Genomic DNA, 25,309 nt, shown 5'->3' with positions numbered 1-25,309 from the left:
AATTCAATATTTCTGAGCTATAGGCATATGGCTTTAAATTGGGGGGTAGGTGGGGGAATTTCCATATCATATTCATTATTGATATACTATACAACAGATAATACAGCCTGAAATTGTCTTTGTTTATTAACAAGCCCTTGTAATTAACTTGCTTTTAAATCATAAGTATGATACTATTTTAATTTCCCTCACATCCCCAACCCTATCATTTGAAATCACATTAAGCTGACTCTTAGCAGGCCACCTGGTGTAATTCTATGACACTGAAGTGAGCTGTGCTGGTATGCAGGAAACAGTGACAGTCATCAGTGCTGAAATCCATTTCTGTAACTGATGACAGAAGTGGGGAAATTAATTTTTGCTATTCATAAATACCTGACAGGTTTAATGTAAATGTTTTGAAAAAGACATCAGCATATGCTGCACATATATTATATATGCAGCAGCGCGCTGCAATATTGTATTTTCAACCCATTCAATTTCTAGATCACTACTGCTCAAAACGGCTGAAATTTTTCAAATTACTCACACATTGCAATTTTCTCCATATACATATAAATAACAACACAAGTCCCCGTGAAACCTTTCAGTCCCTTGAAAAATAGTTTGACACTTAGGACAATTTCCTTGATATAAATGCTATGGGGATACAGGTAGAATAATGCGCTGGATAAATCCGTGAGCATACTTCCCGAGTGTATAAGATCAGAGACCAATATGGAACCACTGTCATAAGGATTTTTCATTTTCATTTTGCTTATTTCCACCATCAATATACTGCTTAATTAGAACAGTTTCTAAGAAGTGTGTGTGTAACTGAATATAACTGAAAGGAACTGAAAATAATGATCAGTTAAAACTATAAAACCAGAATTGAATTAAAATGCCCGCTGGAATAAAAGAAGTATTCAGTGGGTGTCCAAAGTTTAATAGGGAGATGGTCTGTCTGACCTCACCTGGAAGGGAGTTCCATAAAATTGGCTCCTGTGGGATATGAGCCATAGTACGCCACTAACAGTGATTCTTATGAAGTCCTCAATGGCCAAGCAGTCCTTGAAGTATTCTGGACCCCAATTGCTAAGAACCTTGAATCTGGCCAAGTAGTATACAGGTAGCGAGTGCATTGGAGTTTCAAGCTACTGCCAGCCTAAATCAAGTCCATCCAGAATTAAGTCAAGAAATAAGAAACAATAGTTTTGAGGGCATTTGCTTGGTAATCTACCTTGTTTCCTTCCTTAACAGAGCACTTTGAATAAATTGAAACTTAAACAAATACGTATAAAACTTGTAATACCGTGAACTTTCATTTGCATGATCCCACTTTTGAGAATATTCCAATTTCGGCACACTAATTTCTTCTTCTTCTTCAAGCAAGACAAAATTATGGGGGGGAGTCCTTCGAACTCAGAAAATGCAAGGAGTAAAAAGAAGACATCTAGGACAAGAGATACTTGAATGTAAAAACACCTTTCATTAAGAGGTATGGCTGGAATGAAGTTATTACAAATGGCAGGGACAATGCTTGCAGTAAAATTGGTATTTGGACATTGATACACATCTATAAATGGGTTTTTGAAACTCTTTATTCCAACTTGCCGACTCTTAAAGATGTAATGGTACTGCTGACTAAAATTGCACTGACACTGCTTTAAAGCATTTTAGCTAGTTTTAATGGTATGATGCAGGTAGGGCCAGCCCAAGACGTTTTGGCACCCGAGGCAAACCACAAAATGGCACTCACCCCACCTCCGCCAGGGAAGAAGAGGTGAGTGAAGATCTACATCAGGTGCAAGAGTGGAACAAAGATGTACAAAAGGGTGGGAGAAAACCACTGGAGAGGCTGCATTGGGAGAGGACAAATCCTTCCTCCAAGGAGTGTGCCATGGGAGCAGTGAGTGATGCATTCTTGGGAGACAGGATCTGCCGTGCCTGCGGATCCTGCCACCTGAGATGATCCCTTCACCTTGCCTCATGGGTGGGCTAACCATGGATGCAGGTCCATGGAAATATTTTGTGATTTTTCTTATTATGTTACATTAATATTTTGGCCTTCCAGTAAATTTTTGATTGTATGGGCACAATTAAACCAATGAGTCCCACCAGCAGAATGCTGATGTTAAGATTGCTGTTGATGGTAATCTGCATAACTGGATTAACTAAAACTTGTATCACTTGTTGTTGTCGTTTAGTCGTGTCTGACTCTTCGTGACCCCATGGACCAGAGCACGCCAGGCATTCCTGTCTTCCACTGCCTCCCACAGTCTGGTCAAACTCATGCTGGTAGCTTCGAGAACACTGTCCAACCATCTCATCCTCTGTCATCCCCTTCTCCTTGTGGCCTCCATTTTTCCCAACATCAGGGTCTTTTCCAGGGGGTCTTCTCTTCTCCTGAGGTGGCCAAAGTATTGGAGCCTCAGCTTCAGGATCTGTCCTTCCAGTGAGCACTCAGAGCTGATTTCCTTAAGAATGGATAGGTTTGATCTTTGAATCACTTAGAATGCTTATTTATTTTAAAAGTTCAGAAAATCCTGTTGCACTATTCTGCAACTGGTTGACATGGCACAGTAAAAATATAATGGAAGATACTGAAATAAACATAAGAAGGACAAGTTCTATGGTGCAAAACAGCATGGGACATCACAAATTATGCAGTGTTTAAAGTAAAATGATTTCATATATGACTGCTGCATTACATTTTTCTCACCATAAACTCCATTTATGGTTTTATACACAATTAAGAATAAAACTTTGTCCTTTCAACCATGACACATTCAAAGACATTTCCCCACTCATATTTGTCACCAGCATGCACTCTTGCTTGATACATTTCATCTGGATACGTCATGCCCAGCTAAGCTCCATCCATCAAATATATACCGCCTAATCAGACAGTTAAGGACACTTGCACTCCAACAGGTACCACATATCACTTACTTTGGCATACTGCAGATTATTATGAGTGAACAAGTCTTTCAAATCTTCTTTGAGGTCTGGGAGGGGGGCATATTAGGAAAGATGTGCTTTAACATGCTGAATTTTCAGTGTCAGTGGTGTCCTTCCTATAAATGCTGTTCTTTAAATCCTATGCGATTTTTTCCAGTTCTTACCCAAGCAGTATTTATAGCAGTCCCCTTTGAAAGTATTATACCCTTGAAAAAAATATCTGATATGGTGTAAGAGTTTCTTCAAGGTGCATTAAAATCTACCAAGGACTCAGATTTACATTCAGACATTATTAACGAAAGAATGGTGAAATATGACAAAAATATATATAAAAAATAGAAAAGTAAGGTTATCAGAAAAACAAACTTTTAATTAAATGTATGTAGGAAATTAATCCCAGCTATGTGCAATATAGTAATCATGAGTTATTATATCTGAGAGCAGAGTAGACATTACAAGGAACATACAAGAACAGTGGTCATGCATCTCCTCAAAAGATAGTTCCATTAAATCTAGTAAAAGATGTTGACATGACATCTTCATAACTAGTTTTCCCACTCCTTGCTCTTCCTTGCTGATTCCTCCTTGTTGTGTCATGCCTGATCCAGGTTTGAGAAAGGATTGTTCCTCCTATGATGAAGGCCCTGGTGATGCAAAGCCTGAAGACTTTATAGGTCTCCTGACTTCAGAGCTATGCCAGACATCTCCAGCATCTCTGGAAAAGGAACAGCAGGTCCTATTGTAGAAGAGGACCCCAAGAGACCTGTAGACAAAGTTCATGTGGCAGTTCTTTTGCTCAGGGAATCAGAGGGGGAAGCCAAACTACCTCCCAGTGCCAGGGAACACCAGTGTCAGAAGCTGCAGATACAGGCAGTCACCTATCAATGAAAGAACACCTTAAGGCCAAGAAAAACCAGGCTCTTCAGGACTTCCTCAGGAGCACAGAACACTGAAGGCCTGGCTACCAGTTGCAGCTGGGTACCCAAACTATAGAAGCTCCCACTTACAGGAACAACACAGTTGCTTATTTCTGTATGTACACCCCAGAACTTCTTGTTCCTATCCTGACTGACCTTGTGCTACTGACCCTTGTTTATAGCTTGTTCTTGAACCTACATTTGGGGTGCTCAGTCTTTGGCATTGGCCTTTTCCCACAACCCTACTGGCGGAATGCAGTATGTTTTCCATGCAATTTAAATACGGGGCTACAAAAGCTCCTGGGGACATGTTTCTTTACGATCCAATGTCCTTACCAAAAATATGTCTGCCTTCATTTTGTTTGCTTCAGTACAGTGCTCTGGAAATGATGGAATGCACTCACAGATTGTCTTCCTAGGGGCAATTGGAATCCCATTGTGAAAATAATGGGCCTAAGAACAAATAATTAGTATGGGATGTGGACGCTGAAGTTACTGAACAGAAGAAAAATTCAGTAGATAGTTCTCTAATAACAAGTTAGAATATAGAAAAACCAAAATAAGGTTACCAAATGGTAAATGCAAGAGATGAACAAACATGTACAGGATGCTGGATAGCTCAGTTGGTAGAGCATGAGACTTAATCTCAGGGACATGGGTGTGAGCCCCATGGAGGGCAAAAGATTCCTGCATTGCAGGGGGCTGGACTAAATGGCCTTCATGGTCCTTTCCAACTGTAGGATTCTATGATTCTATGTGAACCAGGATTTCAACAGCTGGACTGATTTCTGTACCTTTCCAAGAAATCATAATGTTTTATATACGGCTGTATTAACTTTTCTTGGTGTTCTTGATATTTGCTTTACAAAGCCTCCTGTAATAAATATATATTTGTCTATCATTTTCTACCAAAGTGTTCAGATCAATTAGCTCCAACCTGAAGACTTTCGTGATGGGTGGGGGTGGGCTACTAGGAAAACAGAAAAGCAGTAGAGGTTCCTTTTTTGTTTCAGTTTTCTTCAAGACCTGATCTGAAAAACTTTTTAAAACGGATCACTAAAACATGTTCAGTTTGGAATCATCAGTGTACTCATGACACATCACCCCAAATCTCCTAATGACTGCTCCCAACAGCTTCATATAGATGTTAAACAACACTGTGGACAAGATAGGACCCTGCAGCACCACATAGCACAACTGCCAGGGCCTGAAAGGAAATTGCCCAATGCTATTCTCTGAAACCATGCCCTGGGTTGTTGTTGTTGTTTAGTCATTTAGTCGTGTCCGACTGTTCGTGACCCCATGGACCAGAGCACGCCAGGCACTCCTGTCTTCCACTGCCTCCCGCAGTTTGGTCAAACTCATGCTGGTAGCTTCGAGAACAGTGGTCAGTGGTATCAAAAGCACTGAGAGATCCAAGTTAGAATAATAGGCTTCCACTGCCCCTGTCCTCCCAAAAAATGCCATCCATCAGGGTGACAAAGGTTTTGAAACTAAGGTTTCACAATGTAGATACTGGCAAACTTCAGTGCTTCAAATTAATAAAAACTATTAGGAGGTTTAATACAAAGTAGCTCTATGTAAGAAAAACTATATTATTAGGCAATTAGTTCCTATGCTCTATAAATACAAAATTCAATAACTCCATGGTGCAGCACACAGCACCCAACTGCTTACAATAACGGCACACTATTAAGGAGATTTGTATGTTTAACCAAACAGCACCAATTTACCACTAGTATTTACTATGATGTACTATTTACATTATAAGGATTTTCATTGCCTGAACTCCTTCTCTAGAAGCACAAAATAATTCCATTAATTCCATTGCTACAACGGGAGCCTACACATTGATTCTGATTTAGTTTTACTCATGTGGAAAACATATTTACTAAAACCCAGTTCCATCAGAATGAGAATCTGCATTTGGATGTGCATCCTCATGAAAAGCAAAGTCGTTCAGACAGGTGACATTGCATTTGTGCCTTCCTGTTCCTGATTTAGCCAATGACACAAGCCAGAAACCTGGATCTGCCACAAGATCCTGAACCCAGGCAACTGTTTATAAGCCCAATATGTTCACCTGACATCTTAGAATCATAGAATCATAGAGTTGGAAGAGACCACAAGGGCCATCGAGTCCAACCCCCTGCCAAGCAGGAAACACCATCAAAGCACTCCTGACATATGGTTGTCAAGCCTCTGCTTAAAGACCTCCAAAGAAGGAGACTCCACCACACTCCTTGGCAGCAAATTCCACTGTCGAACAGCTCTTACTGTCAGGAAGTTCTTCCTAATGTTTAGGTGGAATCATCCAAAGCTCCAGCATCATCCTTAGCTGATGTCCTGTTTATAATGTATTTAAATAACTTTTAAATTGTCAGTCTTAATGCTTTTAGTGGTGTACTCCTCAATATGTATGTGTGTGTTTATGGACACATCCATTATTTGTCTGCTTGCATTTTCTTACCAAACTCTGTGTCTCTTTCTGTTCTCATTGAGACAAGACTTCCGTTTTTTTAATAAAGCCTTCTTGCGTCTAACACCTTCATTGCCTCTGCTTGTTAACCATGCTTGGATCCTCTTGGCTTTGTGGTACCTTTCCTGCTGTGCAATATACATTCTTGCTGAGATCTACATCTTGCACCATCAATTAAGATTAAGTCCATGGTTTGCCTCTCCTCTGGTTGGTTCTCTGGTTGGTTCCATGATCAACTCTTCTAGAAACTTTACCTCTTTGTGACTGGAATGTGCACTTAAGCAGCCTGTTTCAGGGTAACTGAAGTTACTCATTACATCTACTCCTTTAGATGCCCCACTGGAGGTTGAAAATGCACCTGCACCCAAAATACAGCAACTTTTGCTCACTAAAATAGGATTCGTTTTATTTTATTGTTTTTTTCTATTGTTGTTGTTTGTTTGTTGTTGTTAATTAAATTTGCATACAGCCCTTCACAGGGCAACTCACAACATAAAAATACAAGATGAGCAAACAAAGTATATAATAAAACAAAAGCCAAACAAACCAATAACCCTGCTCCCACAGATACACTTTAAAGGCAATAGAATGTTTATCAGTCAAAGGCCTGACTGAAGAGAAACATTTTCAACTGGTGCCTAAAAATATGTAATGAAGATGCCAGACGAGCCTCCCTGGGGAAAGCATTCCACAAATGGGGAGACACTGCGAAAAAGGCCATTCCTGTGTTGCCACCCTCCAGAACTCTTGTGGGTGAGGCATCCGCAGTAGGGCCTCAGATGACGATCGCAAGCAAAAATGGTCCTTGAGGTATCAGTCCTGAGTCATTTAAGGCTTTGTAGGTCAAAAAGGGGGACGCGGGTGGCGCTGTGGGTTACAGAGCCTAGGGTTTGCTGATCAGAAGGTTGGTGGTTCAAATCCCCGAGACGGGGTGAGCTCCCGTTACTCGGTCCCTGCTCCTGCCAACCTAGCCGTTCAAAAGAACGTCAAAGTGCAAGTAGATAAATAGGTACCGCTCCGGCGGGAAGGTAAACAGCGTTTCTGTGCGCTGATCTGGTTCACCAGAAGCGGCTTAGTCATGCTGGCCACATGACCCGGAAGCTGTACGCCAGCTCCCTCGGCCAATAAAGCGAGATGAGCGCCACAACCCCAGAGTCGGCCACGACTGGACCTAATGGTCAGGGGTCCCTTTACCTTTACTTTAGGTCAAAAAGAGCACTTTGAATTGGGCCCAGAAACTAATTGGCAGCCAGTTAGTCTTATATTATATTCCTGGGTCATGATAGGTTTCATATCTTTATCAGAGTGTGGCCTATATTCTCAAATACAGACATGCACCCACTCAACAGAATATTACTGTTTATGCAACCTGGCTTCAGTCTTTTCTTAAGCCAGTAAGACCAACTTCATATTCAAAATCAGCCACCACAGAAGAGCAATCTAATTTTACAAAACTTGTAATATCTCTGTTGATGAAAAACTAAGGAGAAAGAAGAATTACATTCACATTGGAAAAGCAAGGTTAAAGGAATATGTGGCATAATATCTGCATGAAACTCTATACAGAGCATATTTTTAAAGGGCTAAATGGGAGTTTAGCATCATTGGACAACTAATCCCCCTTTCCACTCTTAAAATGCAGATATTAACCACACTTTTTGCTATTTGTATTAAGAAGAATGCTATTAGCCTTGATCAGGACAAGGTCACCATGGCTTATAATGAACTAAGATAATGGTTCCACACAGAGAGTAGCAGTCTAAATTACAAAAACAGGATGAAATAAATGAGCTAAAGGAAGATGTAGTGGTGCACATGAAAATATAGAAGGACAAGGTAAAAGGAAAATGGTAGTTTTCTTATCATGATTTGACAAGAAAATACTTCCAGCACAGCACAGATTAAGCAAATGAGACAGAAATCAAGTCAATTCCGGGGTGGGGGTGGGGGGAGGATTGAGAAAGATGAATAACCATCTTTTTTTATAAAAGAAAAATCACTAATAAAATTGATACTTGCTTTATAAACATCAGCAAATACAAATAGGGACAAAAATACATATATCTCAAGGTGTTATCTTTAAAGACCTAAATGATAGTAATGGTAGTAACGATGAGTAAACATAAGTCTACAGCCACAGCATGCGCTGTAACTCTCCAATGGTTTGACTTCACTCCCAAAGGCTCTTCACTCTTCCATTGGCTCTCAAGGGAGGCTCATATTACACTTCTATGAATCATGGGTCTTGTGAAACAAGTTTCAAACCTCCTCGTTATAAAACTAATATTGAAAGTGTGATGGGAATGACGCCATACAATCATGGTGATATGACAGTCTTTCAAACTGGTCCCCCATTGTAGACAGCTTGTTAATCCAGTTCAATTTAAAATTTAAAAAAATTCAAAATTCAATTTAAAATGACAACGAGTAAACAGAAACCTTGTCTTCAGAGAGCCCCATGCAAGTTGCAAAATATGAATGCTTGCATATGAGATTCACATGCTAATTTCAGGGGGAGGTCTCAAGACAGCTGTATATAGGCACTGGAATTTCGACTTCTGCACCACATTGCAATGAAACCATTGCACTAGGTTTTCCTGGATCACTTTGAGTGTGTGTGTGTGTGTGTGTGTGTGTGTCCCTATACATTGTTATATGTTGTTATGTCTTCATTCCAATGGTGAAAGTGAAAGATTAGCAATTAAATCATACTTGTTTCAAGTACTGAACAGTAACAGAGATCAGGCAATAGACTGTTGAGACATTTTCTTTTAATAAAAATGTCACATTCTACACTCTTCAGAATGACCATCCCTGCTAATTATCCAGAGGTTTCTGCTCAGGTATGCAAATGACAATTTATGGCCCATTTAACTAACCTCATCAATCTTCAACGACTCCAAGAAAATTGGCCATGAAATGCACAGATCTGAGTGCACCTGAAAAAATACAGCAGCTTGCTGCATTTCATTGTTTATACCTGTGATACTCCAGATAGAAAAAGGTGTTCAAAGAGAAAGAAAACAGCAAACTAACCACACACACACACACACACACACACACACACACATATTCAAAGCACTGGGATATACAAAATGCCAGATCATCCAAAACTTTGATATGTGGGAATATTAATTTAATGTTAGATTGATGTAGTAGGTTTCAGTGTGAAAACCGTGGTTGTGATACTGAGGTCTGGCTCTACCATTAGGCAGAGGTAGATTACTGCCTCAGGTAGCAGATGCTGTGTGGAGGGATACACGTTGAAGTGCTGAAGGACACCTGTATATGTCTAAGAATCTGCCTTTCCTAAACTAGGCTGCTGCTCTAAGGTACACTGGATGGTACTATGCTATCACCAGGATTGAAGTAAGTTTCAGCTGTCAATCTGGTCAACTTTTGTAAACAGAATGGGGGTGGCGCCATCTTGTCCTTTGCCTCAGGAAGCAAAATGTGGGTCTCCATTGTGTTGGGAGAGGAGAAAGTCAGTGGAGATTTTTGTGGAGAAAGAGGCATGAAGATTTTCAGTTACCGAATGTTCTAAATGCAGTAATATTCCAGATCTTTCTTCCAGTTTGAAAAGCATATTAGGCTATTAAATAAATGCAGTATCTCTCCCTTTTCTTAATCTTTTGAAACTGAGAATCTGAGCTGGTTCTAACTTTGGTGAGCCCCTTGCTCTGTTGGTGAGTCCTAGCAGGCTTACCTGCACAAGTAAGCTGCAGGCTGTCATTTTTAATTTCTCATTTTACCACAGAGTGATGCGTAACAATTAAAGTAACAAAATTTGGAAAAGATAAAATAAAATTTATAACATACACAATGCCCACATGCGCACCTTATTCTGATTAGGAATAGTTTTATTCATCTTTATTACCCATTGATCTGGCTCCTGAGGTGTTGCATAGCCATAGTGAAAGGACCGTTTAGTTCTTTAGAACATTTAAGATTGAGAAAAGCATGCTAGCACTTGTCTCTTTTCCCTACAGCCCACCTTTGTAATAGTGGGACCAAATTGTACTTTCAGGATTTTGAAGACAGCACAATACAAAGAACAATAATACATGCAAGTCACTAAAAGTTAACATTCCTATGACCTTGGTTTGTTGTGCACTACACCTCCTGCTCATGGCTGCTGACATCCATGAGTAAACCCTAAGGGAGTTGTTCAGAGTGAGGGTTTTTGTGTGTCTCTTAGAATTGGAATACAAAGTGACAGAAAAATAACTCAAAATTGCTGTAAAATGATTGGTATTTCCAAATGCACAAACAGCATGCACTTTAATGTAACACATTTCTTCTTATTTGGCAGTGTTAAAACATATGTGGTTTGAACTTGGTGTGAAATGTTTGAAAAGCTGTTATTTTGTGTTTAAAATGAAACCAAATTACTAAATAATTTAGAAATCTTGACTTTATTGCCCAAATCTTCCAGGCTTTAAAAATAGCAACTTTTTATTCAATTTCCCCTTATAATTCAATGGTCTTTAACATGGTTACAATCTACAAAAATCCTTCTTTGAGACCTGTGTGTTCAAGCCCGCACTTGTTTTAACTTATATAATAGTATCTAATAACAGATCTATTTTTAAGTAATAACTCACCTAGAAAATTAGGAATTGTAACTTCCTTAGAGAAGCAAAAATTTAAGGTACATTCCTGTTCTGTTGCCATTTTGCCAGATGCAAGTAATCCACCCACATATATTTCCACATATCACTAGTTGTGTACGATTCGGGCTAGTTAGCACAATAAAAAAAACCTGGATCCCCGAATTTATGATGTGCTCTCTAACTTTGATGACTACTCTGTTCTTGCCATCATGGTCTCTGGCAGTGCGGATTGATACTGTGTAGGTTTTGATATTTTATTCATTAATTAAAATATTTCTATACTGCGCGTTAGACAAGGGCGCAAAAAAAAACCTGCCACAAAATGTACCTAAGAAACTGATGGCCATTTGAGCCTAAGTGTAGAAGACATAGTCTGATGAGGATCAGAAACATGGCTTGGTCAAATGATGATCCCACCTGACAGGTACATGGGACCAGTCAAAGAAAGCAGCATATTCTGCTTTCCATCCTTTTTTGCAAAAAGGAAACAGCAAGTCTGGGGTCGGCCAAAAAGCTTTCCTTCAGAGACAGAGGCAGTTCCAATGAGAGGGTATGCAGACCCCATCAAACCCTCTAAAAAGGTAAAGGTAAAGGTCCCCTGACAGTTAAGTCCAGTTGCGAACGACTCTGGGGTTGCGGTGCTCATCTCGCTTTACTGGCCGAGGGAGCTGACGTTTGTCTGCAGACAGTTTCCCCAGGTTATGTGGCCAGCATGACTAAGCTGCTTCTGGCAAAACCAGAGCAGTGCACGGAAACGCCGCTTACCTTTCTGCCGGAGCGGTACCTATTTATCTACTTTGACGTGCTTTCGAACTGCTAGGTTGGCAGGAGCTGGGACCAAACAACGGAAGCTCACCCCGCCGCGGAGATTCGAACTGCCAACCTTCCGACTGGCAAGCCCTAGGCTCAGTGGTTTACACCACAGCGCCACCCGCATCCCCATCAACCCTCTAGCCCCAGACAAATGGCAAGCATTCACACTGACAATACAGGTCACTGAAAGTGACAAGCCACCCACCCCCAAATAAAATGAAACCCTGTCAAAAAAGGGAAGAGAAACACACAGAGGAAAAGAGAAAGATTTAAAAATAAAAAGTAAGTAAGTAAGTAAGAGATGAGGGAGGCAAAAACAAATTAAAAAGGGTGGAATTGGCAAAAGAAAAGACCAAAAAATACAAACAGTAGATCAAAAGATACTGGATTTTTTCCCAAAGGAGAAAATTTCGTGTTCCAATCTAACCAAAGGATGACAGAACTGGGTGGGGTGGCTCCTGCCCCTGGGATGGGAGGCAAAAGTCTGGGAAAGCCCTGCCTATCCAGGGCAATGGGAGGAGTTATCCTATTCACAGTCTATCCTCAGCCACTCTGACAAACCTACCTTATTTTTCTGCAAATGAGGAGCACTCTCCACAAATGATGTTGTACCAGAATGGCTTTATGACATAGCTTTTCCGACTGCGGAAATCAGCTCTAAGTATACTTCTTAAGATGGGAGTAGCTTTATCAGAAGATCACAGTCTCTTACAATGAGAGTCGACAGCAATCACCTCAACCTCTTCTTGTATTGCTTCACATTCTGATTTGCAAGATACCACATTTCTGCTTAATCCAAGTCCACAACTAAAAGCAACAATTGTTCAATTTTTCTCTATTAGAGAACTTAAACATAGTTTTACATGTCACGTTCAAATCTCAGTTGCAAAGGATGCAGAAACAGATGGAAGTCTAGGGAGCTGCTTCCCTGGTTTTGATTGATTTCATCATGTCTCCTTCAACCCCATCCACTGGGACATTATACCTAAGAGGATTCATTTCTGACTCAAATACTCTTAAAGAACAATTTTTATGTTTTTTCAGGATGGAAAAGATGGAAGATTGCAACAAATCACAGGTGTTTTCAAAAAAATTCTCCCAGAAGGATACAAGCAGAAGGATAATACAACAGCTTTGTCCCCTCTTCTCTGAAATTTGCTCAGTTTGAACACCATTTCCAACAGCCTTCGGTAGTTAATTACTTCCGTAGTTAACAAAATCCTACAATTACTTTTCTCATCCACAGATTTGAACACATGTTTGTCACAATAAAAGAAACCGAGCAACAACAATGCCACATGTCATACATAAACAGAACAAAAAACTAATACTGAAAAGAAGGAAATGTTTTTAAAAAATCAACCTTCTCTACTTTAAAAAAATTAAAGAAAATATATATAGCCAATATATTTAGTTTTCCCCCCTGTTCCAACCATAGCTTATCCAGTCACTGTTTAAGGAAGTTTAATGTGAGAATTTACATTATATTCATTGTCAAAGCAGACAGTTGCAAATGGAAATAGATCCAGTCCAATATAGGATTTTGCACAGGTGTTGTTGTTGTTGTTGTTGTTGTTTAGTCATATCTGACTCTTTGTGACCCCCATGGACCAGAGCAAGCCAGGCACTCCTGTCTTCCACTGCCTCCCGCAGTTTGGTCAAATTCATGCTGGTAGCTTCGAGAACACTGTCCAACCATCTCGTTCTCTGTCGTCCCCTTCTCCTTGTGGCCTCAATGTTTCCCAACATCAGGGTCTTTTCCAGGGAGTCTTCTCTTCTCATGAGGTGGCCAAAGTACTGGAGCCTCAGCTTCAGGATCTGTCCTTCCAGTGAGCACTCAGGGCTGATTTCCTTCAGAATGGATAGTGTCAGGGAACTGACATCAGAGCCACGGGAGAAGGAGAGGCTCTCCGATTCTGCAGGTGAAGGTCCTAGCACTAGGGGGAGACTCAGCTTGGTGGAAAGGGAAGGTAATCAGTGTAACACCAAGGATCCAGGAGAGCAATGGGGAGAGGTGGTGGAAGGGCTCTGGGATTCTTCCCTGGAAGTCAGTGAAGAGAGCCCAGGTACTCCGCTACCCACGCCCACCCTGCGCAGGAGACTCCCGCGCAAAGAGAGGCGGAGACGATTGGGTGTCAAACAGCTCTTATGCTGGCAAAGGTTCAAGAAACACCCACAGACAGATTCTGCCAGTGACTGAGGCAGCCACGCGGAGATGGGCTGTGCAGTCCGAAGGGTTTAACCAGGCAACCAAGCGCCCAAACGGGGTCAGCTTACACACGAGTAACTCCATACCACTACAGATAGGTTTGTTCTTGCAGTCCGTGGGACTCTCAAGAGTCTCCTCCAGCACCATAATTCAAAAGCATCAATTCTTTGGCGATCACCCTTCTTTATGGTCCAGCTCTCACTTCCATACATCACTACTGGGAAAACCATAGCTTTAACTATATGATGTTGATATCTTACCCTTCACCATAAGATCCTGGGGCAGATAAAAGCAGTTCAAGAACACAAAATTAAAAACAGTTTAGAATAACTTGCATCTAGCTGTGAATCAGAACAGGAATTTGTGAAACTACCTTATAATACTAGGCAAGCTTGTTTTCTTCTGCTCTGGAAGGTAGGCTTCAAGTTGCAGGAAAAGAGATTCCGACTAGACATACGGAAAAACTTTCTGACCGTAAGAGCAGTTTGACAGTGGAACAGTCTCCTTTGGGAGACTGTAGACTCTCCTTCCTTGGAGGTTTTTAAGTAGAGGTTGGCTGGCCATCTGCCATGGATGCTTTAACTGAGATTCCTGCATTGCAGGGGGTTGGACTTGATGACCCTTGGGACCCTTCCAACTCTCCACCATGGTTTTTAAAAGGCATCCAGTGACGGATGGGAGGTTTCCCTCTGAATGAGTGAGTACATAGCTTAGGGGTACCCCTGGATCCTTTGCTGTCGCTTGAGGCTCAGGTTGCTTCAGTGGTGCAGAGTGCCTTCCATCAGCTTTGACTGTTGGCCCAGATACACACCAGTCTAAACAAGGATAGCCTAACTTCTATGCTGTGGAAACATTGTTAGATTACTACAATGCATTATGTGTGGGGCTGCCTCTGAAGACTGTTCAGAAATCTCAGCTGGGATAACTCACATTTTATGTGAGGGTCATATTCCTGGCCATTACACATAAAAGATATGGCTTGTCATCCAGCAGCCTCTTTAGTTGCACGGGGTACATTCTCGCAGCCTCAGCTTCCCCAGTCATTTAGACATTCTTGAGGTTAAAGCAGATCTTAAAGTGGTTAGGCCAACCTGAGCTGGCTTTAAATTCCGCAACCATAGTGGAAGGTTTGAAGTGGTCATAGAGGCTGAGAGCCTTTTAGCGCAGGATGCTGCCATCCACAGGAACATGTTTGAGGTTCATGTTTTCTAGCCACTAGTTCAGTGCCTTCTACGCCTTCACCAAAGCCTTGTCCTGAACCTTGTCCCACACCAAAGCCATATTCCAGTATCTTTGCACTTAGTGGTACGCTTGCTGCCACAGCCCCACGAATCTCCTTCTAACACACCTTGATGGCATAGATGCTAGACTCATTCCGGCCATATTTGTGTAGCACAGAACATACAGCCATGTCCTCCCTCAAGCAGTCCAGAACAGCCACATTCTCTTGTAGCATGAAAACTAACCTCTTTTTTTCTCAGCAGCTGATGACAACGACAACAACAACACCTTGTGTTTTGGGGCTATTGTGCAGTCTGCATCTATCTCCAAACATTTCCTCCAACCTCCAACCTCTCTCCAATCTCCTCCAAATTGCTGCTTCCTCTTCCTCTTGCTTGCTTCAAACATAGCTTAAGAAACTTTTTTATTTTATTTTCAACCTCTCTTGCAAGCATGAGCTCATACTGAACTTTGGTCCTCCGGACCTTTGCCCTGCAACTGTTGGCTATTCGTGTATACTCTTCCTTCATGATTTCCTCTTTCTTTACATTTCTTAGTCTTCCATGACTACTAGATCTCTTGTTTTTGAATGTTCACTAATCTGCTCCAGAAAGGCATCATGCAAGTCTTCAGTCTGACTTAGAGGTCTATAGCAGAGACCCACAGTAAGGCCACGGTTGTTTCCCTCTCCCACAATTTTTACCCATATACTCTCAAACTGCCTTCCATGCTCCAGGTCATGGATGTCTTTCACAAGTGTACACATCCTTTAAAAGTAATGCTAATCCTCCTCCCTTCCTGTTTGGTCTGTTCGTTTTAAACAAGTTGTACCCCTCAATTTCTAAATTCCAGTCATGAGTCTCATGTTTCAGTAATGCCTATTAGGTCATACTTGCCATCCTATTAAGAGCTCAAATTCATCTTGCTTGTTTCCTATACTTTGTGCATTAGTATAGAGACAACTATAATCACAAGTAATCCCCTCCTTATTGTAGTTTTCTGCCCTTTAGTAGGTTTCTGTAGCACCACCTCAAGTTTCCTGTGCATCAATGAAGCTATTATTCTTGGTACCAGGTGTTCCCCTGTTGTCTGAAATATTGTCTCCCTCCCCCTCAGAATTTAGTTTAAAACTCTCCAGATCTAGTTCGCAAGACTCATAGCAAAAACACTGTTGCCAGCCGCTGTGAGGTGCAACCCATCTCTTGCCAGAAGTCCTTCCTCAAAGAAGTGGAGACCATAGTCCAAGAAGCCAAACTTTTCCTTACAACAACACCTGCAAAGCCAATTTTCCTCCAGTACTTTCTTCTCTTCTTGAGACATGAACTTCAACAGGAAGGAGCAATGGAAAAATTGCCACCTGTGCCCCAAGGCTGTTCAGCTTCCTGTCCAGAGTCTCATGGTCCCTTGCTACACATTGAAGGCTGCATCTGGTAGTGTCGTTTGCACCACATGAATAAAAAGGAAGAGTTTGTGATCAGTGAGCTTTATAAGACTTGGCAACTTATAAGACTAAAAAAATTATTGTTGGTTAATATGAATAGATCCTATCTTCTCACTTGTTCTATAACATTTCCTTTTTTAACATTAGACACCAATCCACTTCTGTCTAGACATCTCATCCAGGGTATCGCTGTGGACCATCAGGTGCATGTCATAGCTGCTTTCAATAATATTCATAGAATCCTGCTCATTCCAGAAAAATCCAGTGATTTGCCTTCTGCAGTTATGCTGAAAGCAGGAATATCTTTTTCTGGAAAAATATATCAATGCAAAGGCAAAACTAGGATTTATCTCACCTGGGTCAAACACCCAGTTTGGCACCACCCCACACACATTTGCATACACACACACATAGGCTGGGAGCCTCAATAGAGCACCTCTGGAGGCTTCACCTGGAGCAAACAACCCAGCTAGCCCCTCCCTCCTGTAGCTACGGCTCTGCCCAACGCACACTATTTTGTCAGTAGGTCCTTCTAGTTTCCAGTGCTGGGATATTAAATAGTCTTTAAAGTGTAAGTTTAAGAATACTTTAACACATTTTTTAGTAAACAAAACTAGCTTCTGAGAATCACAGGTTATTACAAAATAGGTAATTTTCCATATGGGCATTCAGCCATCATAATGCAGCAAATTCTTTGTTTTATGAAAGTCAAGCGAGAAAATTATTCTGCTTTCCCTATGAATGCTATAGTAAATGTAATGCCTGAAGTTTGCAGTCTTCTTTTGCAATGAGATTTTTATAGTGAGCTACTCTGAGAGAATTGTGTACCTGTCAACATTTCATTTAAAATAGTAGCCACTAGATGCAAGTTGACTTATCAAAAACTCAGCCAAGGAGTACTTTGCACATGACAACTTAAGCTCTTGACTAAAACTTATTCAATATTTTGCAACACAGGTAGCTGCATTCAGAACTAACTACAGACTATTGTATGATTTTAAAACAGCATGTCATAGGGTCTTTTCTCTTAGGTTACTTAGAGACAGGTACTTCATAATGTGACACCATAAAATTATGGCTCTTTTGAAACATGGCTGGGGACAAGATTTAAAGTATAAATAGAACTTAAAAGAAAGATAAGCTTCTTAAATCTTAAAAGGGAAACTAGAAAAACTAATGGTATTTTTCTCAGGTATCATATTTCAAAGAAGAACACTTTACAGAATAAAGATCCCATTAGTTTAACTCATGACAGTTTTATTCTCATACCCACAAATCATTTCATTGTTATGTTCTTAAATTGTAGTAGCTGCTGCCACCTATAGGATTTGAACAATAGTGGCCATCATTTTACTCAGCAGTTCCCTCTATTGGGGACATAAGCATGCTGAAAGTGCAAGCACTTTTCTTAACAGCAGGTGTCCCCACATTTGCTGCCGATTTCCTTCAAACACATTAGTTTAAAAGCTTTTTCATGTCTTGTAAAACAAACTTCAACTTCTGCTCCGAGATAAAGTAGGAAGTCAGGCCTGCGAAAAATATATCCGGACTTGAACTCTGCTAATTCAGTTCAATAAATGCAATTTTGCAGAAGAGCAAAGAATTGTGCTGGCACAATTTCAACTTATAACAATGTTATTTGTGAAACTACGACTGGAGAGGATATTCTTATGGGGAGACATTACAGAGGAGAAAAAAGGAGATGGGGAATAAGCAACTAACAGGTTAACTGGGACACAGCCGGTCCAAACTAAGCTGCACGGTGACATAATAGCTTCAAGTCTGAATAGAAATGAAAATGAAAGGTTCATTTTTGAAACATTTCCAAGTGACAGGAGACACAGAAAAAATCCTAAGCAGGCTTACTAGGGAGCAAGGTGCTCTTGAAATCATTATAATGCCATTATTATACTATATTGTATTATTTCCATGTAGTTAGGAGGTTTAGGAAGATAACATGACTGACTATGCAATGGGTTGCCAGTGTGGTGCCCATAGGTACACTTGTGATAGGGCTTCCCTAGCATTTTCAGGGGGGGGGGTTCCCACCCTCCACCACTGAAATTAGGCTTGAAATAAGCCTTCTTGATAGGACATTATCAAGCCCAACTGCATGTCATGGGCGGGCTGGCTGGATGCAGAGGAGTGGTGGGAAGAACCAAGTGGGGAATCCCCAAGGGAACAAGACTGGAAGCCAGGGGATTGGTGGTGGGGCAATGATGAGTGGGCAGAGGGAGAAGAGGGAGCAGGCTGGGAGGAGGTGTTGGAAGCTGAAGGGACAACAGGGTTTAGTGAGCAGGAGGAGTCTGTGTCAGAGAGCAGTCCAGAGGCAGAAGTGGAGGCTGGAGAGGAGGGGTCCAAGACGCAGAGATGAGGCAGGTTGGTGAAAAAGCCATTGTGTCTCCCCCTCCTGCTTCAACCAGCTCCCCTGCCTGGTTTCCCAGAAGCTGAAGAGGCATGAAGAGGGATAAGCAAAGACAGGCAAGACGACGGAGCCTCAGATTGCTTGGGGAAGGAACTGGAGAAGGAGGAGACTGTGGGAAGGCAAGGAACTTCAGTCCTCGCAACTGCTTCCTTGGGGCAAGCCCCACTGGGAAGACCTGTAGGCCTGAGCTGTTTAGTTTCTTTGAATAAAGAATTCACTGACGCCTTGTGAGTTATTGCTCACCTGCTCCTGACTCCCACCTTGACACCACAGCACAAGGATGATTGAGGAGGGGGAAAGTTACAAGACATGTCTGGTGCCCACAGGAGTTTTTCTGGCTTGCACATGTGCCCACAGGACCAAAAAGATTGATGATCCCTGAACTATGCAAAAATGGTTGTTACTTTCCATGACACTTTTCCATATTAGGAATCCAGTAACACAAAGTACAGGTATTTCTCATCGCCCATTTTGTGTTGTGTTATGTTGTGTTGTGAACTACATGCAAAACATATTTCTACCTTTATTTTTCCTTAATAATCATTTTGGAAGAACAGTGCATTTTTCTAAGCGAAGGAAGCAAACAAGCACATCTTCAACAGCACATTGTGAAATTTTCTGACAGGATGGCCTCTATCCCTATTTCATTTTATCCAGACACTGTTGATTAGGTCTAAATACACACTGCCTTCATTACTTCTTGTATGTGTGAGAGCCCACCGATTGTTGCAAATGTTGCTGAGAAAGGATGCTAAAATATAGTGCAGGTTTACAGGGCTTTAATGTATTTGTAAGCCAAGGTAAAGTAGTCTTCTGCCATACAGAATCTCATAACAGAGCCCCATTCAGATAAAGTCAAGTAGCACTCTTACTATCAAAATAAATAAAAGCTATGCTGTGAACTGAGAGACTTGGGTTCAACAGTATTACATGTGAAACACCACATTTCAATTCTCCATCTACATTTAAAGCAATATATCAAGGAAAAACAAAAGAAAACAGTACAAAAATCTCTGGTTAAACAAAACCATATAAACACATTTTACTGATGTTTGGATAAAGCAATGCCACCTTCTAGCACTTAACGTAAAACTAACCACAAAAGGGTGGGAACACTAACACAGAAAATTTGCAAGAGATTCTTCCTCATTAGGAAAAGGGCTAGGTTTTGTTTCCCTATATTTAGCAATTTGTGGTGCTTATGTTTTCTCCTTTATCCCAGGGGTTCAGGACACATTTGCAATATATTATTATCTCAGCCTTTTCTTATCCTTATATCCATTTGGTGAAGCAAGGCAAAGAGATACTTAATGGGTCCAAAACCAACTACTGTTGTGAACTGGTTTTCGGGGATTTGAACTTGGGTCTCTCACATATGAAGTTACCACTACAGTACCTTGGCTCTCAGAGCTGATGCACTGTTTATGGATGCAGAAGTATTTGCTGTGGTAAATACAAAATACAAAGGGTCCCTGAGCAATAGGGAACACCGTGAACTCACACTTTTAAGTTTTAACCATAGTAAACGCTACTGAGAAAACATTTATTTGTTTGTTTTTTGCATCTATAGCCCCTTTTTCTCCCAAGGACCTCAACGTGGCCTATATTGCTCCCCCCCACTTAATCCTCACAACCCTGTGAGGTGGGCTAGGCTAAGAGGTAGTGACCGCCCCAAGCTCACCCACTGAAGGGGGATTTGAACCCTGGCCTCCTAGGCCCCAGTCTAACATTCTAACCACTACACCACAGTGACTCTCATTCCTGCGCCTGCTGCCATCTCTCACCTGTCTCCATCCATACCATGGTTGGCAGCAATTGCAAGCCAAGCAGTTTGCACTCAAGACTTACATACTTGCAGTATGCATATTTACTTAGAAGCACAATTACTGCCAGCACGGTATACGAATAAAGAAAGGTGCTGAACAAGTGCCAGATACGCCAGTGGTTTTTTCCCCCGGAAGCATTAATTTACAGGCAAGTGCATAAACGACAGAGGTTGAGTAAGTATTCATTGCAGGGGAGGTCAAGTGGAGACGATAAAGGGATCACCTGAGCTGCCTCAAGTAGAATCAAGATGGAGAAAGTCCACCATAAGAAGGCCTCTCCCTCAATTTGCAACTCTGCTTGCATCCACTTGGCCTCCTTCACCTGCAACCCCTTCACCTTCCCTCGAGGAATAAGAAGACTTGCCTTGCTAACTGTTAGGCAGGTTGCAAAAGTGGTTTTATCCATGACTGCTTATAGTGACACTGTATGAGCCCTTTGTTTATTTAGACTCTAGACTAGAGCAACAAGAAGATGATACAACTGTATTTGAAGAGGTAAAGTGTTTTTCCGCAGCAATTATTAGAAGCATTCAATATGGTTTTAAATTGCATTTATCAGTTGTGGGAAGTTAGTATATTTTGAAAAGTATCCTGTAAGACATGTGTTTGTGCATTTATGGAGGTGGGGTGTCATAACCTCCAACATGTTGAGCTCCAAAGCTGGGACACGCATCCCCATCCATGCTCCCATGTGAGTCACGTGACCTGTGCAAAATCATGGAGCCCAAAAGATGCATTTTTGGGGGGTTGTGCTCTCATGGTGCCCAAAAACTCATGATTGGGGGCGCTGCATGAGATCACAGCCCCAGAAAAAAATGCTTTTTTTCAAGGCAAGTTGTCAGCACAAAATCACATGATACCACAGAGCCCAAAATGGCCGTCGTGCTCTTGTGGGGTGGGGGACACAGGATGTCCTGGTTTTTCTGGGACATTTGTGGGGTGTGTGTGTGTGTGTGTGTGTGTAGGAGGACAGGGTAGCAGGCACAGGTCTCCAGCAATGACAAGAGCGGCCTGTGTGGTGCTTTTCCACAGAGTGACAGGGCTGCAGGAATGCCAATTCTCACCAGAAGAAAGGCCAAATGTTATTGCTGGAGTCTTCCTCTGATTGCTACTCCCTCCTCCAAAAGTCAGTCTTTTTTGTCCTTGGGGGAGAGGTGGAGGAGGGCTGGCACTGCACCTTTCAAATGTTAAGCCAAATGCTTGAAGACTTCTCTCAAGAGTTTCTGAGATTGCCAATGAAGGGGCACAATGCTGTTCTTACAGTAAGCGCATGTTTGCTTGTCCATCCCTAAAAAGATAGCACAGGTTTACGCCAGGTTTATACCTCACAATTCTGATTCAAATACTTAAAAAAAAGTTCTGACAATCCAGTGAAAAATGCACTACATAAATTAACAAAAAGCCAAAATATGTAACAACTCCTTACAATTACAGAAGGCACTAGACATGTTGCTAATGAGTAGATAAAGGGTTTCTGCCATGCTGAAGACTAAAACCATATGAAGACTTTCTTGGAAGTAAGCCCTATCATACTCATCGGGGCTTCTGAGCATTCTGTGTTCACGGGATTAGTCTGCAAGGTTGCAATCACATACGTACATACATACATGCATACATACATACGTGAACCCCATTGAACACAGTGGAACTGATGTCCAAATATACCTTTAATGGATGGGGTGCACAGCTTTGTCAAGATGGAGGCTTTCTCCCCTCCTCCCAGGTCAGCACTTGTATATGTGGTATAGTGGTTAGAGTGTTGGATTATGACTGAGAGCAGCAGAAAAGCAAATTTGTTCCATCTTCCATGTGACAGCCTTCAGATATTTGAAGATTGCTATCATTTTGCCTCTCAGTCTTCTTGTCTCTTGGCTAAACATACCCAGCTCCCTCGACTGGACTTCCGATTTGATTTCCAGTTTCCCATCTCAGTATAGCAGATTTCCATAGGAAATGTTTCTGACATCTTGAATGTTCACAGTGCCATTTGAACTGCTCTAATTATTGCATCATTCCTTAGCAATTGCTTCGTTTCTTAATTATTGTTTAATTTATAAAGCCTGAATATATTTGCACATGCATATTGTATGCTTGCAGTTCTTCATGGGATTTGTAGCCTAGAGCAGTGTTTCCCAACCTTGGGCCTCCAGCTGTTTTTGAACTACAATTCCCATCATCCCTGACCACTAGTCTTGCTAGCTAGGGATGATGGGAGTTGTAGTCCAAAAACAGCTGGAGGCCCAAGGTTGGGAAACACTGGCCTAGAGTGTACATAAAGAGTTATGCTAGTTCACTTCTATTTGCTATGAAATATATTGTGGGAATAATGAACAGCTATGCGGTGTGGTGGTGGTGGTGGGGAAGCCACGTCACCAGTAGCTTTCATTTCAATTGCCTTCAAAATTTGGCGATAAAATGGGAATCTTGGTTAGCATCAGCGAATGTGTAGTGCAATACCATAGTTAAGAATGATAAGGAAAAGTGATACTGGTGAACTCATACTGGGGGTGGAAGTAGGATGAGGGAGGATTGCATGGCTCTTGAGATGCCTACTGCTTACTAACAAAACAAAAATATTAATATTCTGACAGTGAAAAAAGAAATAGCCTTCTTACAAAAACTGTGCCATGTCCGCTGGTAGTCACACTCTTGAAAGCATCACACAGTACCACGCTATGAGGATTCATTCACGGAAGCAGTGAATGATATAAAAGCTGTCAAATTCATTCCCATGCACACACAAAATAGTTTTACTATGCCATGGTTGGGAGTCTTGCATCTGAAAAGGTTGCTTCCATGATACTGTGAAACAGATAGCTAAATTACATTTTAGGTAAAATGACACCCAGTTTGACATCCGCTTCCCAGAAATAAAAATCTATTGCATTAACCATTCTGCGACTTTCATCCTATAAAAATTGAGTGTCTCATTTAAAAAGATCATGTAATTAAATAATGCAGATATGATTTTTTTAAACACTGCTAGGTCATCACTAATATTCCAAAGTTATTAAGAAGCCCTAGATCTTCAAAAAAATATTTGTAAAATCAATTATTGTTAATCCCCCCATTATATTATAATAGAGGCATTATTAGATGCAGGGTTTCAAAAGGTGAAATATGCTATTGCCGTACCATTGAAAATTAACAGAGGGCTAAATCTATTGAAAATACGCATTATTAACATGACCATTTCTTAATGCAGGTCTCTTCAAATGATACTATAATATGTAAAGCTGTGCAAGGACCACCCATTGGCTAAATTGGGGATCATTTGCATTTACAAGAATCTTGACCTACAATGATTTATTAAAAATCCCTACTTCAGCTTTACAACAACATACTTTTAGATTTTTACAGTATCTTCACTTGAAAGCACTTGGTATAAACAGCGTAAAAACTATAATTTTCTTTGTAGGTGCAAAGCAAAATTATAATGTCTACTAAAGTACTGCAGAACTACAGTGCTACCCTAAGGACAGAATGCATTTTAAGTATCTTTAAATGTATCGAGAAGAAATCTTTTTTTTCCTTTTAAGCCACAATGCAGTGTAAGCTTATACAGTTTTTTATTTATTAAGTCTCATTTTAAATAAATAATGTGCTAGAGCTTACATTTCAATGAATCCTGTCCTCCCACTCACATACTCCCCCTAAGTGAAATATACTGAAATACCTAGCAACAAATAACAGCCAAACCCCTTTGATGTGGAGAAAACATAAATGTTTTAGTGATATTTTAGAAAGAGAAAGGAAAGCCAAATTCACTTTCAGCGAGTATGTATATTAACTACTGATCAAACACAATACTGGATAGCTCTGCAATTAGCTAGAGCTCCAACCTTACTTACACTAACCTTCGTATCTATTGCATTGTGCCCAAACAGCTAAATGGCTTGGCTGGTAACTCAAACAAAATAGTAAATTGCAGCCTTTTCTGCTCATTGGATTTCCTACCGAGTTCCATGGCATGTCTGCCCTGCAAGTGAGCCAATTTCTCTTAAGTGGTTCATTACATATGTTCCAATGGAAAGATGATAGAAATCCAGTTGTGTGCTTCCAAATTGAAATGATTAGAATTGCATCCTATTTTCACACAAACACATTTCACCTGTGCTGAAAGCCATGCACTGGCTTCCAGTTTGTTCCTGGTATGATTCAAAGTGCTAGTTTGCCTGGCATATTCATTTCTAAACAACCAGGATCAAGACATCTCCTGCCCAACAAACATGCCCACTTACGCATTATATCATCTGAGGTCCCTCTACTGTGGCTCTTGCCTTCCAAGATTAAGTAGTTGGTTCTGAAGATGGGGATTTTTCTGTGGTAGATCACCCATCTCTGGAACATTCCTCCCAGAAATGCCCAAAGCTTTATCCTTCAGACACCAGGTAAATAGTATATTATTGTTTTCAAGCTTCT

General features: G+C 41.0%; 1 protein-coding gene across 2 annotated transcripts in view; it reads right to left on the bottom strand.

Annotated features, from left to right (window-relative positions):
• CAMKMT (calmodulin-lysine N-methyltransferase) overlaps nucleotides 1-25,309 on the bottom strand; it is a 239,449-nt gene that overhangs the window by 126,859 nt on the left and 87,281 nt on the right. The gene's annotated exons all lie outside the window — the stretch shown is intronic.

The sequence above is a fragment of the Podarcis liolepis genome, assembly GCF_965112155.1.
Source record: "Podarcis liolepis genome assembly, chromosome: 3".
Classification (NCBI taxonomy): Eukaryota; Metazoa; Chordata; class Lepidosauria; order Squamata; family Lacertidae; genus Podarcis; species Podarcis liolepis.
Note: the sequence above shows the minus strand (reverse complement) of the source record. Positions and strands in the feature narration are given on the sequence as shown.